Raw genomic sequence first — 9114 nt, forward strand, 5'->3', positions numbered from 1 at the left:
ATGCAAAATGAAGTGGGTTCTTGACACCTGGCATCTAATAGTCGAAATTGGAGAATGTTCAGGCCTTTAGACCAGGGCTGCTGTTGAACTATTCTATTATTCAAATTTGATAATTGGATTTTGATCAAATACTCTGTTTTGTATAGATTTAAAATGTTTAATATGATTTTAATTTCATCCACCATTTACTTAATAAGGTTCGGGTTCAAGTTATGTCATGGGCATCTACATGACTAAATGTTATTATTTTTTGCTCCTTAAAGATTGTAAGATTCGATGGAGCTTCAACTTCAAAATTTTGAAGTTTGAATCCTCTCAGACCACCTCCAATCACAAACACCAAATTTGTGAAAGTTTCACACTAAATTGGTGTGATTTTTGGTATATTTTATTATTGCATCTCTAACTCATTACACTAAATATTATATCAAAAAGAATATTTCTTATAATATTCTTTTTCTTTCTATTAATAATCAATAATTAATCTATTTCACTAATTATTTTTGTATATATTAATTAAATATTATGAATGATATTTTTATTAAATAATAATTACTTTGAAAATTATACTAATTTAATAAAATTAAGCATTTATTTAATTAAATAAACATTACATTTAATATAAAAAAATATTACATCTAATATAAAATGCTTCAAAAAAAAAAAAAAAAAAAAGAGACAAGGAAAAATTGGCTTTGGCAAAATATCGAGAAAGATAACAAAATTTTATTCAAGAATTTGAATTTCATAACCTATCCAAGTCTACATGAGTTTTTTCAAAATGAGCAATCAAGAATTATGCAAAAAAGAGCTCAACAACAAGGTCAAAGATCTCAAAATAGCTCTAGTTCTTTCCAATATTTTGATGATCTTAGAGGATCCGGAACTAATCTACCGGAATATTAAATTGTTATTTTAATTTATGTTGTATTTTTTTTTTTAATTTTAGTGTTTTTAAATTAGTGTTAATTTTTATTTTGAGCTATTGTAATTTAATATTTGTATTGAATAAAGTTTTGTTTTTAATTTTTCATTATTTTTTGAATTATATAATTATTATAAATATTAATATAAATAATAATCAAATTAACATAAATATAAATAACAAAAATAAGAAAATAAAATATATTTTATAGTAGATGAATAGTGCCACACCAAATTGGTGTGGATGAATAGTGTTACACCAAATTTGGTGTGATACTGTTCACTTACACCAATTTGGTGTTGGGTTGGAGTACATTTCCCACACTGCGTTGGGTTGGATATGCTCTCATAGACACTTACATGATTAAAGATTATTATTTCTTACTTCTCAAAGTTTGTGGGGTTTGACAAGAACTCTGATTTCAATTTTTTGGGATTTGAGCTCCTTAATGAGCATCTACATAGTTAAAAGTCATTGTTTCTTATTTTATAAAGATTGTAGGGTTTGACAAGGACTCTAGGTTTAAATTGGCTTCACAAGAGTAAATTCATGACATCTACATAGTCAAAGACCATCGTTTCTTATTTTATAAAAATTATAGAATTCAACAAGAACTCTGGTTTTGAATTGGCTTTACAAAACTAAATTCAAAATATCTTTGAATTATCAATTACATATTGTACTCTTCATTTGCCAATTTTCTTTATGGCTTCACAAAGACCAATTTTTTTTCTTTTTATCTTTATGACTTGTATAGTTCTTTGTCTTGAAGATTGGGTCTGTTAGCCACTTCTTACTGTTCAAACAAGTTTAATGTTGTTGAAATAAATACAATACATGGTCTTCACTATTATCATATATTATATAGCGTTTTTAAAAAACTGCATATAACCACTTAAGAATACACTTAACACCCTATTAAGTAATGGAAAACTTCAATAAAGTAAAATTTTAAAAAGCTCTCAAAAACCTACATGTAGCTATCTTTTATCATTTATGTAGCAAAATATTAAATAACCCCTGAAAATTAAACACAAGAAAATTTTCAAAAAGGCCCTTTATTCCGACCAAACTCAGGCCCCGCTCGGGCATTAAAAACCCAGGCTTGTAATTTTTCCCGGGCCTAACTGGACAGGCCCTTTTATGTGATTGCTAAAAATAAGGTTTTTTTTTTTTTTTTTTCTAAAGTCATAAATTTTTATTTCTTGGTACACCTTTTTTCCTAAAATGTATAAAATGGAAATGATTTTTATCCCCTGCATAATTTATTAGTATTCTGCATTATTTAGTACAATTCTATTTATTTTTTAAAACATCGATTAATACCAAAAATACCCTAAAAGATTTAGGCTCCTTTTGGTTGGTTTTTGGGAATACTATTATTAGTATTCTCAAAAAAGTAAAACAGTAAAATACCCAAAAACTCACAATATTATCCAATATTTTTTAACTTTGTTTAAACCCCCTATATTTGTTAATTTAATTAAATACCCTTAAATATTTTTTTTCAAAATTGTAAAAACACCCCTAAACCCACATTATACCAGATTCCGGCCACCACAGCCGGAAGTTGGTCGGAATTTGGTAGGATGGTACACTACCGGCTGGATCTTGCCGGTAGAGTACCGATTTAGCTTTTTTCGGCCAGATCTAAGGCCAAAGATCTAGCTGTTGATGGCCAGATCTTTGCTCGTAACCAGATGTCAACGACGACCAACATATGGTCATCGTTGACGAGCAAATGTAGCTAGATCTGGTCGTCAATGGCCAGATCTAGCTGTAAATCTGACCGGAAAAGGCTATATCGGAACACGACCGGTAAGATCCAGACGGTCATGCGTCGATACGGCGACTCCGGCCACCCTCCGGCGTTGGTGGCTAGCTGTCTATATTTGATGGGTGGGTTGGGGGTGTTTTTGTTAACTTTTAATGTTTTATTATAGGGTTGTTTTGTAAAAAAACAAACATAGGGGGTATTTTATTAATTTGTAAATCCTACATCGTAATACCTGCCCAATTCAACTTTTTTTTTTTAACTTTTTTCAAAAAACTTTTCTCAAAACGTAAAAATGTGAATCAAACGAAGCCTTAGATTTTATTTTTCTAACTTCTAAGGTATCCAAACCCATATTGAAGCCTGCCGAATCTCAAGATCACGGAATACACTTAATCCTTTGTAGGATTCAAACATGATATCAAGGGGACCCAGTTGCATACTAAGCCCCTTTTACCGATCGGCCACAAGGGAAGTGGTTTTATTTTACACCCTATTCCCATTACTTAAAATGATTTCTTATTTTCAAGGCTTAATCATTCATGGAGTCAATTTGCCACCTCTGTTTAAAATCAGTAATTATTTTTCGTTTTCATTTGTTTTTTTTTTTTTTTTTTTTTTTTTTTTTTTTTTTTTTTTTTTTTTATCTTTATGACTTGTATAGTTCTTCGTCTTCAGGATTGGGTTTCTTAGCCACTTATTATTGTTAAGTATAATGTTGTTGAAATGAATACAATACAAGGTCAATTATGAAGGATTCGATCAATAACATTTAATTTCATTTTTTCTGTGATTATAAAGCTTTAGTTTTTCTTTTATGTTGAGCAACTAATAGAAATGTAAACCACCACAGGCTGGCCTGATGGTAAAAGAGCCAAGGACGATCTAACATGATCTCTCAAATTCGAGTTTCCACAATTGCTAATAGAGTAATCATTAAAGCTCTTACGTAGTCATTAAAGCTCTTACTCGACCGGTTGTTGAACTATCAATGCTATATGAAATATGAAGTAAACAAGAAACATAATATTCTAAGAAAGAAATAATTTCTCTTCATAATTCAATTTTAATTAATTGAAGAAACATAACTACAACATAATCCTGTCTTCCTCTTCATCATCTCAAAACAAAAACAAAGATGAAAAGCTCAAAAATTTATTAATTTCTTATGAGAAAAGCTGCATGGAATCCTATAATTCCTTCATTTGTTCATTCCAACTGTGTTCTTCACAACATCCGCGGCGTTTTGAGCTTTCGCCTGAGCTTGTTGCCCCGCCTGCAAAAAAATGCAATTTCATTTGTAAATTGTAAACATCAATAAAAATCATAAAACCATTAAATTTCATCTAATTTTAAACACCGAAAAAAAAAAAAAAAGCATTAAATTAGTAGTCCATAATATTATAGTCACCTCTTGGCATGAATCCTTTGCGGATTGTGCAGCATTGTTAACCTTGTCAATCATTTGGCCTCCCTTTTCCTGGAAGAAACATGAAATGAAATGCACTCATCAGGTTTTTTTTTCCTTCTTATTTTTTCATTAAAAATAAAAAAGGATTATTGTCAAGAGTTATTTGGGCTGCTTTCCAAACAACCCGAATTGTAAAGAGCGCATTGTGGTGCAATAGGTTGAGGTGTGACGGGGTTTCACCCTCTCCGACACCCCTTTCCAAGGGACTCGAGCCTAATTCACCGATGAATACGCTTCTCCAAACAACAATTAGGTGGTCTAAATGCCTGATTTCCAAATGTTAATGAATTATGATAGCATTTTACTACTCACCTGGGCTTTGCCTTCGGCCTGGTCAGCTTGGAAGCCTGTATTCTGAGAGTCCATGATCTGCACTTAAGATTTCTTCTTAATAACACAAACACTGTTTAATTGGTGTGTTTAATTTGAGGATTTCATTCATAATTTATAGTCTTCAAGCATCGATCAATTGGTTGACAAGTGGAATGCAAAATGAAGTGGGTTCTTAACACCTGGCATCTAAGGGTTGAAATTGGAGAATGTTCAGGCCTTTAGACCAGGGCTGCTGTTGAACTAGTCTATTATTCAAATTTGATAGTTGGATTTTGATCAAATACTCTGTTTTGTATAGATTTAAAATGTTTAAATGATTTTAATTTCATCCACCATTTGCTTACTAAGGTTCGGGTTCAAGTTATGTCATGGGCACCTACATGACCAAATATTATTATTTCCTATTTCTAAAAGTATGTAGGGTTTAGCAAGAACTCCAATTTTTATTTTTTGGGATTCGAGCTCCCTTATGAGCATCTGCATAGTTAAAGGTCATTGTTTTTCATTTTATAAAGATTGTAGGGTTTGACAAGGATTCTAATTTGGGTTTGACTTCACAAGATCAAATTCATAGGCATTTACATAGTCAAAGACTATTATTTTTTATTTTATGAAAATTACAGGTTCGACCAAGGGCGGATCCAGCCCATTTGAGAGTTAGATTTAAAAAAAAAATATATTAATATATATACCCAGGCCCACCTTTAGATTTTTTTAAAAATAAGAATTATTATACATATATCTAGATTCACATAAAACTTATTAATATGTATATATTCCAAGCACACATCATACTAAAAACTTGAAACTTTCTCTACTCTTTTTTTTTTCTACAGCTCCACTAGCTTTTTATGATTTTATCTTCAAAATTCTTTCCTCTCTCATTCTCTCATTTTCTCTCTCATGCTATTGTTGAAGTTTTTACTACTCAAGGTGTCACAATTAGCTTCGTATTATGTTTTATCAATTTTAGGTATGTGTATTGCTCATTTCAATTTAGTTTATTTTAGGGTTGAATCATGCTTGTTTTTTTTTTTTTTTTTTTTTTTAAGGTTTTTAATTCTAATTTGAGGGAAAAAGACATGGATCTTGTGAGTTTATTTTATATTTTGTATCTAAAAATGAACCTGTTTTCCCAAATTAAAACCTTAACTATTTGAAATGACATTATTCTTCACCCTTCACTCACTACTTTTATTTATTTCAAACATCACCGTTCAGCTGCTCAAAATTATTAAAGAAATTTGAGTTACTATCTATGTTTATACCAAGAAAATTCTTTTTTTTTTTTTATTAATACATATTAAAAGTCAACGCAACATTGACTTGATTTAAGTTTTAGTTGACTTTAGCTTATGCTAGGTCCGAACAAAGTCATGAAAATTTATATTATAATCTTTCGAATCCAAAAATTAAAAAAATAAAAATAAAAGAAGTTTTTGCTCAAGGTTTACTCAATACATTTACTCAAAATTTTGCTTCTCATAGATTTATTCAAGTAAGAAAATATTGTGTTATTGTATTTTTTTCTCTCAGGTTCTTGATATTGTATTATTTTTTGTTGTTTAAGATTTGGTGATTTTTTAAAGTTTTCACTAGTTGTTTGACAAATAATGGCGGAGCCACGGAGGCCCCTCCCCCCGGGTAAAAATCCTAGATCCGCCACTGGGTTCGACAAAGATTATTTTTTTTTTTTTATAATTGCCTCTCTCGCAATTCGAAGACAAAACCTCTTAAGTATAGTTAACCTCAATCGCTAAATGATTTGTTATTCAGCCACAAACGGAGAGGTGAATTCTAGTTTTTAATTGGCTTCACAAAAGCAAATTCGAAATATATCGAAATTATCAATATATTCACTGTATATGGATGCATATTGTGCCCTTACTTGCGAATTTACATTGAATTGTCGAACATGGTATATGAAATTTGTTCGACCCCACCGACCGAATGAATTTGAATGAGAATAGTAAGCTTTCTGGAACGAAAAGTAAATCATTTGATTCCACCACCCGTATCCCCGAGAAGTACCATACTCGAATCTTGTTTAAGAAAACCACACCTTCACTTTATAAAAAAAAAAAAAATTAAAGATGAATACAAAAAGAGGTAACTATTGAACATGTGGTGGGTGGTTCATGCAAGCCTTATCATTTATTTGTCCTTTTCTATAATTTATCCCATTCCACAAATTACAAATTGCATTTGATTAATTCGAAAGCTTAATCAATCACCCAATTTGCCTTTTATAACTCAACATCATATCCTAGTCAGATCCAACCATTAATCCCTCTAATTTTAAGTTATTAAAGCTTAATTAAATTAAATTACGTTAAATTATTTATTCTCCGGCGGTCAACCAGGAAAAACGAATCATAATTTTCCATTGAAGAACAATTCATAGAGTATTTTCAGATAATTATTTAATTTGTGCTTAATTTAGGGTCAAAATTATTATCTAATTACAAGATAAAATCAAACCCAATTTGGGAAAATTTAATTAATTAAATATGCTTTAAAGGTGACATTCTAAACACTAAACTAAATTAAATCCAAAAAACATTTTAATTAGGCAAACTAAAGATTCTAAGAGAGTTAACGACTTATTCCTACCCAAATAATGGTTTAAGGATATTTTCTAACACACAAACTTTTAAAATACGACTTTATTATCCATATTTATATTTCAGCAGGGAACAGAGAGCAATCTCAGTCCCAACTATTGAGGCTTTAGAAGAAAAGAGGTCAATGAGTCTTTTGGTGCTAGAATGATGGATTCTAGTGGTTGGGATTTATCAGAATTTGACTTGGGAGGGACGGTTGCGTAAACTCTAATCGTTCAATTATCGACGACTAACGGGATCGGTAGAAATAGGGTTTGAAGGGTTTTAATGAGTGATGATCGAAAAAGAGAATAGTGGTGGTATGAAGCCGTAACGATGCTGGAATCTGAAACAAAATATAAATTTGTATAATAAAATGATATTTTAAAAATTTGTGGGTGGAAAAGGGTTATTAAACCATTGTTTGGTGGGGAAAAAGGCGTTTTCTCATTCTAAAATATTTATCTCAAAGTTGTCCGATGTAGCTCCACGTAGGCATGAGTCAACTTGATTTCATTTACAGCTGTCTACACGTCCATCAACTAAATTTCAATTTTCAAATAATATATATTTTTCTAAAAAAGGAAATATATTAAAAAAAAAATCTCATTTTTAATATGCGTTTTTTAAAAATGACAAGTAAATATATTAATATATTTAAGTAATTAAGGTCTTGTTATTGCTTAAGGGAGTTACAGTGATCAGTAAAAAATAATTTACCTAATAAAAAAGATATAATTATTAAGTACCATTTGTGAATATATTTTTAATATTTTCTTTTAAGAAAACATATTATGCCAAAACATATTCTGGTACTTTCCAAATATTATTATAATTTTTAAAAAATATTTAGAATTTAAAAATAAAAAGAAACATATTATAATTTTTTGATAATTTAAATACATTTTGCCCCTGGAAGTTTCACCTTAGTATTTACATCCACTAGTATCCAATAGTAAACTTAAGTCCTTATCAGCAAGGTAAAATTATTTTTATTTTTTTCAAAAGACTAAAAATACCCCTTCTATGTGAATTTTTATTTTAATTATAATTATTATAATTGTTATATTCAGTTAGCAGCTTTTTAATGTCATTCACGTAGAATAAGATTAGGGTTATTTTAGACTTTTAATAAAAAAGTTTTGATAGAATTGCTATCTGATAAGCGTTTCTATTAGATTCTATTGCACCTAATTTACTTGGGCCAAATCCCGAGGACTAAAATGTATTTAACTAATACATCATTTTTATTCTTATTATAAAAAAATATCAATTAACACCTCAGTATGCTTTTTATTTCGTTATATAACCCTCCTCCCAGTTGAAGCATTTGTTCATTGTGTTATCTTCTCACATTCAGAGGCAGAGGAACCAAAGAGAGAGAGATTCCAAAAGCAAAAATTAAAAAAGAAATCTTCAAAAAGTTCGATCTCAACCTTCTATGGCCATTCGTTTTTCCCAACCAAAGCCCCTCCACAAACTCCGCTACTTAACAAGGACGCTCAATTCTGCTTCCTCCTCCATAAGCGCCGTTTCGCCGCTGAATTTTGCGGAGAAACCGGAGCCGACCATTGAGAAACACGACCCCTTTTCCTCACCACTCAACATTTACGACCATGAGAAGCTATTCAGCTTGATTTCCTCTGCCAAATTGTTGCGTTCCGTTTTCAACCTCAACCTCGCCGCCGTCGAGCCTGTTGTTGATCTCGGCAAGTGGGTTATGAATTCCAGGCTAATGGACATCGATATAACCCGCGAAGCCATCACCGGCTTGGTTAGACACACGTTTTACGAACATTTCTGCGCCGGCGAATCCTCTGCGGAGGCCAAANAAAAAAGAAAAAGTCGCATGTGATAAGAATGGAGAATAGGGTGGGTCCGGTGGGAGCCAGAACACGTCGATCAGCGGTGTACATTGACATTGTTTTCTCCTAAAATGAGGCAATGTTGCATCAGCTATGACGTGGAGATCAAATTGTATAAGGTAAGCAAGTTGTGTGGGGCTATC

This window comes from Pistacia vera, unplaced genomic scaffold (assembly GCF_008641045.1).
Source record: "Pistacia vera cultivar Batoury unplaced genomic scaffold, PisVer_v2 Contig333, whole genome shotgun sequence".
Classification (NCBI taxonomy): domain Eukaryota; kingdom Viridiplantae; phylum Streptophyta; class Magnoliopsida; order Sapindales; family Anacardiaceae; genus Pistacia; species Pistacia vera.